Source organism: Bos javanicus, chromosome 12 (genome assembly GCF_032452875.1).
Source record: "Bos javanicus breed banteng chromosome 12, ARS-OSU_banteng_1.0, whole genome shotgun sequence".
NCBI lineage: Eukaryota > Metazoa > Chordata > Mammalia > Artiodactyla > Bovidae > Bos > Bos javanicus.
This window is the reverse complement of record NC_083879.1, coordinates 32,449,143-32,460,999: the sequence shown is the minus strand read 5'-3', so window position 1 is coordinate 32,460,999 and position 11,857 is coordinate 32,449,143.

The window sequence follows — 11,857 nt, the reverse complement described above, 5'->3', positions numbered from 1 at the left end:
GGCCTCCACTGATGCACTGGCCTCGCTGTGCTGGACCTGGCCTAAGCCTCGTCTTTGGAGTCAACAGGTTGCTAAATTTAGACAAGAGCAGCAGATTTAGCAAAGTGAAGAAGCCACCATGGCCAAGCCAGGCCCTCAGAGGCTTAACTGGATGTAGTCCATGTGTCTGCCATAGTCTCCCACCCAGTGCCTGGGTCCTGGGGAGGCTGGGAGGCAGCAATCCACGTAGCAGTTACTGTGGGCTGAGAAGAAAGAGGCAAGTCTGACTCCCTCCTGTGCCGGTGGTTACTGGGAGCCGAACACGTGACAAACGGTGTTAAGAAAATCCTTGCTGGGAGTTTGAAGAGACACTGTGTGCAGGACCAGGAGACAATCAGCCCCCCACCTCCCCACTCCCCGGACCCTCCAACCAGAACCAGGTGTGTGCCGTCCCCTCTGCTATGAGAAAGCAAGGACCACGGACACTCAGCCTCCAAGCCTGGGCTGTGTCGCACACGCTTGCTGATCTGTTCTGAACAGTTCCATGACCCGAGTGAGCATTGAGAGGGAGACCATTGCCAGTCCACTCCGGGACCACATTCATGTACCACGGAAACAGCGTGGACCTGTGCTGGGCGCCCAGCCGGACAGCTTCATCTTTTACCATAACTCTTTTATTCAACAAATCTGTGACCGTCCACCTTCTTATCCCCCCAGGCACCAGTGCTGGGGATAAGACAGTGGGGAATGTGGATGCTTTTCCTGACCTCATGGAGCACGTGGTCCGGTGGCGGAGAGCAGGTAAAACGATTAAGTCACAAGGCCCCCTTTGCTTGTCCGATGAATACACCCAGTGATTTGTTACAGGGGCTTTTGGGTGCTAAGGGGACAGGTCTGTCTCCCTGAGGCCAGGATCAGGAATCTAGCCAGACTGCAGGCCCTAGATGGCAGAGGAATCGAGGGTCGTTTACAGAGTTAGACTGCCTAGGTTACAGTCTTGTCCCTGTCGCTCACCAGCTGCGTGACCTCTACCAAGTCTACCATGCACACCTGAGCCTGTTCCCTCCACGTAGAACTGGGCCCAGCGCCTGGCCTCTGATGGGGCCATGTCTGTGCTGGTGTCCAGGGCCAACTGGGTGTCTGGCACATGGGAAGTGTTAACTGTTGGCTTGCCAAGAGATCTTGGCCTGAAGTTTTAGTTTACTGAGGGCAGTTCAGTTTATTTGCTTAACAGTAACAACAATCTTGGCAGCTAGGGGGCCTGGTAGGTGATCAGGGAATATGATTGCAGAGTTCAGGCTGGAGGGGCAGGCAGGTCAATGGCTGCAGCAAAGAGAGGGGTGGCCCTGGACCCCAGGGCTGCCCCGAGACTCTGTTCGGCAGTTCCTGAGACTGCAGACTGGGGGTACCGTGGGGCAGCAAGAGAGAGGAGTGCTGGAAGCTACTGTGATTATGAAATCAGAGCGCTTTCCTGACTTTTCCGTCTCTTGTTCACCTTTAGGCAGAAAAACTGAACCGGGGCCTGGCTCACTCCTGTGTCGGGGCCTGGCTCACTCCTGTGTCTGAGCCTGGCTTCTCAGAGGAAGACAGGACGGGATGTTTTCCTCTCATTTTCACTGAAAGTGTGAGGAGTGAGGATGCCCGTCCTGAGCATGTCCTGAGGAGAGTTTAAGTTCCTAGTTTAGGTTCTAAAACTGCAATCTGAGCCCATTAGAGAGAGCCTGGGCTGCTGACTCGCACGGGAAAACAGTGCATTAGCCTATTTCCTTCCCGTAAAGACCTGTGAAAGCCAGTGTGATTTTTGCAGAATGAGGTTATTGCAGCCAGTAATCAGCTCGGGCAGCACCAGCAGGCCTGAAATCAAGCAGATGGGGTCAAGGCAGGCCTGTGTGCCAGAAAGGGGGAGCAGGGAATGAGGCTGTCTGCCTGGTGTGGGATGTGAGCGAATTTATCTGCATAGTCACAGTCACCCGAGGGCGTCAGGATCAGCCCCATTTTACAGACAGGGAAGCTGAGGCTCAACCCTCTTGGATTCTGGTCCCTGGCACTGGGAGTGGAGCAGCCTGAGGGAGGAAAAGCCTCCCAAACGAGATGGCCCAGGCTGGAATCCCTCCTCCACACCCACTGGCCAGGTGATCTGGGGTTGCATGTTCTTGATTTGTGGGAACCTCAGTTTCCTTAGGGGCAGAAGGGAAGAGAGAATGGACGTTGACAGTGGAGACTGGAGTGCGAGTTTGAATGGGGTGTGGAGACAAACGTCCTAAGTAACGTGGTTGGCTGGGCACGCTGTCCCTCTTCTGTTTGAGGCCCTCTTCTCTGTGTCTTCTTGGCCGTTCTGCTGTTGCGTGAACATCTCACGTGCTCCGAGTTCTTTACAGACCTGGAATATTTGTTGGTGTCCCATGTGTTAGAATCCCGAATGCCTGAACCCTCGTCTCAGCTGGAAGAGGGGAGAGATGGTGGGTGTGGCCAATGGGCAGTTATTGAGTGATATCCACAGAGCAGCCCACCCCCTCCATCCCATCCCTCTGGGCCATCACAGAGCACTGAGATAAGCTCCCTGTGTTATATATAGCAGCTTCCTACTACCAGATAGTGTATATGTGTCTATGCTACGCTCCCAATTCGTCCCACCCTCTCCTTTCCCCGCCGTGTTCACAAATTTGTTCTCTGTCTGTGCCTCTATTCCTTCTCTGCAGATAGGGTCATCATACCATTTTTCTAGATTCCATATATGTGTTACTATACAATCTTCGTTTTCCTTTTTCCAATTTACTTCACTCTGAGTGACAGACTCTATGTCCATCCACGTCTCTACAGGTGACCCAATTTCATTCCTTTTTATGCCTGAGTAATATTCCATTGTATGTATGCATCACAACTTTATCCATTCATCAGTTGATGGACCTTTAGGTTGCTTCCATGTCCTGGCTACTGTAAACAGTGCTGCAGTGAACACTGGGGGACATGTGTTTTTTTGAATTATGTTTTTCTCAAGGCATATGTCCAGCAGTGGGATTACTGGGTCATATGATATTTCTATGTTTATTTTTTTTTTTAGGAACCTCCATACTGTTCTCCATAGTGGCTATATCAATTTGCATTCCCACCAACAATGCAAGAGGGTTTTCTTTTCTCCACCTCCTCTCCAGCACTTATTGTTTGTAGATTTTTTTAATGATGACCATTCTGACCAGTGTGGGGTGATACTTTTTGTAGTTTTGATTTGCATTTCTCTAATAATGAGCGACGTTGAGCATCTTTTCATGTCTTTTTTGGCCATCTGTATGTCTTCTTTGGAAAAATGTTTATTTAGGTTTTAAACCCATTTTTGGATTGGATTGCTTGTTTTTTTTTTAATATTGATCTGCATGAGCTGCTTGTGCATTTTAGAGAGTAATCCTTTGTCAGTTCAACAAGGTATTCTCAGCTCCTCTGAGTGGCATTCCTCTGGGCCCAAGGAAGCGACCGCAGAAGGCTTAGCAGGCCGGCGTGCCTGGGAACGGGGTGCGGGGGTGCACTCCCATGCCATCCAGTTGGTGGTTGCCCCACTCGCTCGAGGGTGTTCTCTGCAGAGCTTTTCACCTGGTGGTTCGCTGTCCTGTCTGGAGCTCCTTGAAATGAAGACTGTCCGTGCCGGCGTGGTCCTCTCATTGTTGTCTCTGGTCTGTTTACTCCCGACTCTCTTTAGGGAGGAAAATGCTAGAAACCACATCGTAATGGGCCAATTAGTCCCAGTGCTGTGCGGTGTTGACTGTTTAGTTACCACCATATTGTGTACAGAACTAATTGTGGTGAAAGCAAATGAATGGTCAGGAAACAAACAGGCTACTAGAAAATAATTACTTGGAGTGTTTCTCTTTAGTACCTGTGCAGGGAATTCATTATAGTCAACAGCCTCTAAGCTGCTCGAAATAGTGGTATTTGTCATTTTCATAGAAACTTGATAATGACATTAATTTATCTTAATGGCCTGTTCTATTGTTATAAATAGTAAAATTAGCTCAAATTGTCTTGCTTCTGCTGGTTTTGGATGGCTGCAGAGGGCCCCACAGCCGCCGACGAGTAGATAATTTGGTGTACTTGACAGATTTCCAATAATTTGTTATGTGGAACATGAGTAATGCTAGTACCATTAATGTTCATTTTCCTCTAAATTCATTACTGCCCTTTTCCCTTTTATCTTTTTTAATGTCTGGGCCATTTTTCTGTATTTCAAGTGGAGCCACAGAGCCTATTCGTATTCAGCCAGCTATTAACATTCTGCACATAGCGAGCATCCCATAGAAAACAACTCTTTATGAAATGATGAGCCCGGTCGCTCTTTATGACAGAAAAACAGGCAGAAATGGGGTGCTTACTGGTATCAGGGCCTGGGTGTAATTAAGTCAAATGTAATTTTAAAGAAATTTAAATGTTTTCATTTTATGGCAAAGGTAAAATATACTCAAGGGAGACTCTAAGAAGGTGTAAATGCATTAACCACACTTACACCTCCCTTCCACATCACTCTTGTCTCAACTTCCCCGGGGCATTTATCAAAGGTGAGCAGGCAATGTTTCCTAACAAATTCCATTGTAATTAACCCCTAAGAAATAGGACGACTCATTTCATTTCTGTAAGCAGATATGTTGACATAATATCTGAAACAAATGTGAAGGCTCTTTATCATCTGGAAAACTCCTACGATTTGGTTTGTTCGCTTTTTCCAGATCTTTGTCTGTATTTCTCCCATTTACTGGGAGAGATCATAAAATCAGTTGCTTCTGTCCCTCAGCATTTTCTAAGTATGCATCCTCTTCTTTTGTGTCATCATGTGAAGGCTTTCAAATAATAGCCCGATTAGAGCTTTTTATCATTTTAATAATGGATATATTATGGTTCAGTTCAGTTCAGTTGTTCAATCATGTCCGACTCTTTGTGACCCTGTGGACTACAGCACGCCAGGCTTCCTTGTCCATCACCAACTCCTGGAGCATGCTCAAACTCATGTCCATTGAGTCGGTGATGCCATCCAACCATCTTACCCTCTGTCGTCCCTTTCTCCTCTTGCCTTCACTCTTTCCCAGCATCAGGGTCTTTTCCAATAAGTCGGGTCTTCACATCAGGTGGCCAAAGTATTGGAGTTTCAGCTTCAGCATCAGTCCTTCCAATAAATATTTAGGACTCATTTCTTTGAGGATTGACTGGCTGGATCTCCTTGCAGTCCAAGGGACTCTCAAGAGGCTTCTCTAACACCACAGTGCAAAAGCATCAATTCTTTGGCACTCAGCTTTCTTTATGGTGCAACTCTCACATCCATACATGACTCTTGGAAAAACCATAGCTTTGACTAGACGGACCTTAGCATGAAAAAAAAAGTGTGCACTGTTTACTCTGGACAAGAGAAAGGCCACTGCAATTCCAGGTGGGTTTCTTTTTCCATCCTGGGCAGGTATGTGCTAATTCCTAGCCTGAGTGCCTTGACCCACCCCAGGTTGAAACGCCCATGTGAGTACAGTGAGAACATCAGCATGTTTGGTGAGAAACAGACTTTATATTAAAGCTGCATCTTTTTTTAAAAAAAGAAACCTGACCAAAAAGAAAGATTGACTTTCTCAGGATGCTTTCTTTTCAAGATGAGGGGGATGCTCCTTGCTGTGTCTATGCAGAGCTCACCCCAGGCTAGTATGGTTCTACCGGAGATGCCAAGGAAAGAAGATGCACTGAGTTTTTAAAATGAGATGCAGGACACATCTGTCAAACCCACAGTCCCCAAAATGATGACTTTCTCGCTGAAATAGCAAATCAACATTTAAAGAACCTTTCCTAGTTCCTAGTCCCTTTCATAGGACAAGATGATTTCTTTTCTCCACGGATACAAACAGATTTTAAAATCGGCTTGTTCAATAAAATCACCCAGATGCACTCCTGAGTGTATGTAGGCCCAGGCCCTGCAAACCCTGGAGAGGAATGACAGATAATGTACTAATAATGTGATGTATCGGGCGGGGGGGCGATTCATAAAATATTTATCCTAAAGCAGAAAATGTGTCTGTCTGCCTTGTTCATTTATCAAATAATAGTTTAGGGGAATTAGGTACCAGCTGAATCCCTTAGTCAGTGTGGTTGGTCTCACCCAGAGTCCATTAGACCAGGTTATGTATCTGCTGAGGACGAGGCATCCTGTCAGCAGTGGTGCATAATGGATCATGAAAGATAAATGGGATTAGGCAATTGAATAATTAGAGGAGCGCCCACCAGCACGGTTCTAAGTAAAGGGCCGCAGGGATTTCCATTAGAAACCTCCATTTCACTGGTTAGAAATCCATCTGGGAAAATTTGGCCAATGCTGAAAGTTGGAGCCCAGTGCGGAACTAAGGAAAAAGAATCTCCCCCAGGGAGTATCCTGGCACCCAAATGCCAAAGTAGGGGTGATCTAGGAGACAAGATGTTGGCAAGCCTTGAGCCTTGCCCCCTTCCTCCACCTGAGTAGGTCTCCCAAGCACCTGATTTGACGGAATTGAGCATTTCCCTAGAGAAGGGGAGGTCTGATCTGCTCCTCTGTCCTCAGGCTTGGAGCCCTCGGCCATGCCTTAGGGAAGGGCTGTGCTGTGAAGGCTGTACCCTGGGGTTGTGCAGTAGACAACTTATACAACCGTATTCTGTCACCCTCCAAGGGCGAGACCTCCAACACTGAACGTGGTGCCTGGCACATAAAGGCTGCTCAAAAATATTTAATGAGTGGGCCTCCCTGGTGGTCCAGTGGTTAAGAATCCACCTGCTGGTGCCAAGGACACAGGTTCAATCCCTGGTCTGGAAAGATCCCACATGCCATGGGGCAACTTAGCTGTGTGTCACAACTACCGAAGCCTGTGTGCCTAGAGCCCATGCTGTGCTTAGTTGCTCAGTCCTATCGGACTCTCTGTGACCCCAGGGACTGTAGCCTTCGAGGCTGGCTCTGTCTGTAGGGATGCTCCAGGCAAGAATACTGGACTGGCCCTTCTCCAGGGAATCTTCCCAACCCAGGGATTGAACCCAGGTCTCCCACACTGCAGGCAAATTCTTTACCATCTGAGCCAGCAGAGAGCCCATGCTCCACCACAATAGAGGCCATCATGATAAGAAGCCCACACACCTCAACTAGAGGGTAACCCCGGCTCGCCACAACTAGAGAAAGCCTACACGCAGCTAAAAACATCTAGCCCAACCAAAAATAAAAACAAATATTTTAAGATATATATCTGATGAGTAAACAGTAGATGATTTTGACCTTTGCTAAATTCAGTGAGACACAAGAGAAGACAAACTGCGAACAAAGGTGGCCCCACGCTTGACAGAGAAGTGAGTGAAAGTCGCTCGGTCGTGTTCGACTCTTTGCAACCCCATGGACTATAGAGTCCATGGAATTCTCCAGGACAGAATACTGGAGTGAGTAGCCTTTCCCTTCTCCAGTGGATCTTCCCAACCCAGGAATCGAACTGGGGTCTCCTGCTTTGCAGGCGGATTCTTTACCAACTGAGCTGTCAGGGAAGATCAGAAGCTTTTCTGCAGATGCAGGCTGAGAAGAGAGTAAAATCTCGGGGCTCTTTTTAAGAAATGCAGAATGCATTTCCTCACTCAGGATTTATGGAGCAGCTACAACATGCTGGGATACAACACGAAACGCAGGCTCCCATCTAAGGAGCATTGTGTCCATTGAGGGGACGCCATGCCAGGAGAGAGGACTGTCCCCGACGCAGGGAGCCTGGGCAGGAGTCTCGCTGGTCTGGAGGACCCCAGGAGTCCAAGCCCACCTGTGTGCTGTGATGCCCGCACAAACATTCCAATGTCTTTTTAGTCCAAAGGGGTTGAACTCTATTCCAAAAGCCACTGCTGGAAGGAGAGAAGGTGTTTATTAAAGCTGCCACTACATGCAGAGGGAAAGGCAAACTCCCCTGGCCTGGCGTGGCCTCTGCTCGGCTAGGGGGCCTGGGCCAAGACACCGACCTTAGGCTTTAAGTCCAGTCTCCCCAGTGTCTGGGGGGTTGACCTGTCAGCACTCAGGTTCCTGGGATCCAGTGAAGGGCAGGGGCCCGAGTGTGCGGTGAACATGGACTCTGAGCAGATGCGGTTTGCTTTGCCCATCCCCTGGACACTAACACCGAACCTGCAGCTCTCATTCGTCAAACACACACACCTTATCGTCCACCACACGTGTTTGAGTTTGGTCACACTGGTTCTGTTTTATATTATAGAGAATGAGACTTAAGAAGGTGCAGCAATTTGCTCTCATCTGACAGTTAGTAAGTAATGACATAAGTGGGACTGGAACTCAGGTCTGCCCGGCACAGGGGCCTTTGGGCCTCGGGATTTGTTCAGCCTGCATGGAGGGGAAGTCCTGCACGACTGGGGACATGCTGGCCGTGTGCATATGACAGTCTCCGTGTGCCAAGCTCTGCCTGGTGGGGACATTTCCAGGCACAGTTGTTCCCAGGAAATGCTGCTGGAGACCTTCTCAGTGTGTGCAACCCATCTCCTGGATCCTTTTGGTCCTGAAAGCCAAATCCTGCAACTCCCCGTTCCATTCCCCCCAGACCCTGGCACCCGCCATTCTTTCTGCCTCTATGAACTTGACTACTCTAGGGACCTCATATAAGTGGAATCACACATTATTTGTCCTTTTGTGTCCGGCTTACTTCACTGAGCATCATGTCCTCAGGGTTTATCCACTGTGTAGCCTCTGTCTAGATTTCCTTCCTTTTTTAAGGCTGAGTAATATTCCATTGTGTGTTCACACCACAGTTTGCTTATCTGTTCATCTGTTGATGGACACTTGGGTGGCTTCTACCTCTTGATTACCATGAACAGTGCTGCTACACACACACACACACACTATATATATATATATATATATATATATATATATATATATATATGCTTTCTTAGATTCTTTTCCCTTATAGGTTATTACCAAATAACCTCGTTTATCTATTTTATATATAGTAGTGCGTATGTGTTAATCCCATCCTCTTAATTTATCCCCGCCTCCACCCTTCCCCTTTAGCAATCATCAGTTTGTTTTCCATGTCTGTGGGTTTTAGCAGGGCTTTCGAAGATTAACTGTTTGAACAACTGGGTTGAAGTTCTGTCCTCACTGCGGGGTGAGTGGAGGAGCAGTGTGGGGTCAAGAGCCTGGGTGTGGACTGATGCTGTGGGGGTGAATCCCACCTCTGCTGCCAGAGCTGCTATGTGACTTTGGGCAAAAGTTTATTCACCCTCTTGGCGACTCAGTTGCTTCATCCATAAAATGGAAAAGCAATAGAACATGCCTCTTGAAGTTGTTAATGGGATTAAATAAGTTATTGCACTTTTAGAATAACCCCTGACAATAAGTACATTAATACTTACTAAATATTAGCTATTATTGTCACTCAGTTTCTGCAATGATGTTTATTAAAAATTGCTCCCTTCTCCTTTGTTTTCTTTTTCCAGCTGATCCTAGTAGTTAAGGGCATGTATCTAGAATTTATGCTTTATTTGGTTGGTTATTTTTTCTGTTCTTAAGCCAATGTCACTGTCCTATTGATTATCATTTGGTTATATATTTTATAATTATCTGGGAAGTGAGTTCTCCTGATTCTGGAGAATTTTATTTTCCTTCCCCAATGGAATGTTCTTAGCTACTTAATTTTCCAGTTGGATTCTTAGTAAAATTCCTGTGAAAATTTTTAATTAGTTTTTGAACTGTATACTTTTTAATTAATTTTAATGCAATGTGAAGGTTACTCTCCATTTACAGTTATTACAAAGTATTGGCTATACTTCCCATTGTGTATAATACATCCTATCTTACATCCAGGAGTTTGAACTTTATCTGTAACTAATTGTAGTTTTAAAAATCTTTACTGTGTTGTATCTTCGTAGCTTGAAATAGAACCCAACACCCAACTTTTTAAAACTTCCTTTATTTCTCTCACAAGAATTTTATATTTTTCTTTCAACAGATCTTGAAATTGCCACAGTATGTTAATTTCTTTTTATTTATTTATTTTTTTAAATTTTATTTTTAAACTTTACATAATTGTATTAGTTTTGCCAAATATCAAAATGAATCCGCCACAGGTATACATGTGTTCACCATCCTGAACCCTCCTCCCTCCTCCCTCCCCATACCATCCCTCTGGGTCGTCCCAGTGCTCTAGCCCCAAGCATCCAGTATCGTGCATTGAACCTGGACTGGCATCTCATTTCATACATGATATTTTACATGTTTCAATGCCATTCTCCCAAAGCATATTCTTTTTTTTTTTAGCTGTACCACACAGCATGTGGGAACTTAGTTCCCCGACCAGGGATTGAATCTGTGCCCCTTGCACTGGAAGCACAGAGTCTTAACCACTGGGCCACTAGGGAAATCCCCTTCCAAGCATATTCTTAAAGGTTCTGTGAAGGGGATTGCCTCATTCACTATGTTTTCTGTTTATCTCTTGTATATTAGAAAGCCACTGATGGTCATAGATTTCTGTCAGTGTGTCAATTCTGGGAACCTGAATTACTTCCAGTAGTTTTCTGTTGGTGGTGGAGACAGCAAATTACAGTGTGTAGAACATGGGCTTTGGAGCAGACCAGTCAGACTGTACATATATCTCCTCTCGTGACCTCTGTGAGACAGTTAGGGCAAATAGCATCTTCCCTGAGTGATGGGGGCAGCAGTAGCTAGGAGGCCTTGTGCTGGAACTCTGGAACTTCTTTCTTTCTCAAAAACCATGTAAGCTACTGGGTAGACACCGAAAAGAATCAAAGGTAGCGTCTCAAAGAGATGTTTGCACCTGATGTTCATAGCAGCGTTTTCCACAGTAACTAAGAGGCAGAAGAACTCAAGTGTCCCCGGATGATGGATAAACAAGATGTGGTCTATCCATACAGCAGAATATTGTTCAGCTTTAAAGAGGAAGGAAATTCTGACACATGCAAAAACATAGATGAACTCTGAGGACATTGTGCTCAGTGAAACAAGCCAGTCATAAAAGATGAATACTGTAAAATTCCACTTACACGAGGTACCTAGAGTCATCAAATTCATAGAGACAGAAAATAGAGTTGTGACTGCCAGGGGCTGGGGGAGTGGGGATATGGAGCTGTGTTTAATGGGAACAAAGTTTCACTTCTGCAAGATGAAAAGCATTCTGGAGATAGATGGTGGTGATGGTTGCCCAACAACATGACTGTACTTAAGGCCATTGAACTGTACACTTAAAAATGGTCAAGATAGGGAATTTCGTTATGTGTATTTTATCAAAATTAGAAAATAATTCTTCAACATTGTAAGTCAACTATACTCCAATAAAAAATTTTTTTTAAGTAATTCTTTTAAAAATATCATAGGGCTTCTCTGGTGGCTCAGTGGTAAAGGATCCACCTGCCAATACAGGAAACGTGGGTTCGATCCCTGGTCCGGGAAGATCCCACATGCTGCAGAGCAACTAAGCTTGGGCACCAAACTACTGAGCCTGTTTCCTAGAGCCCATGCTCTGCAATAAGAGAAACCACTGCAACGAGAAGCCTGTCACCGCGACTAGAGAGCAGCCCCCACTTGCTGCGGCTAGAGAAAAAGCTGCATAGCAACAAAGACCTACCAGTCAAAAATAAATGGGTAAATTTTTTTAATACGTAAATAATTTTTTAAAATATCATAGAAGCTGGAATTCATTCTGGAAACACATCCTTAGCAGATGGGACTTAGTGCAATGAAACACACACTGTGCCTCAAAAAAATGTAGAGCTCAGGTCCACGAACGAACATGCAGTTGTGCAGTTTGCTCTTTGCTGGTATGCAAGAAAAGGAACCATGTTTGCCCCTTCCTTAGGTTAGCAGGCTGAATCTAAAACTTGACGTAGGCGTAAAGAATCAAGAATA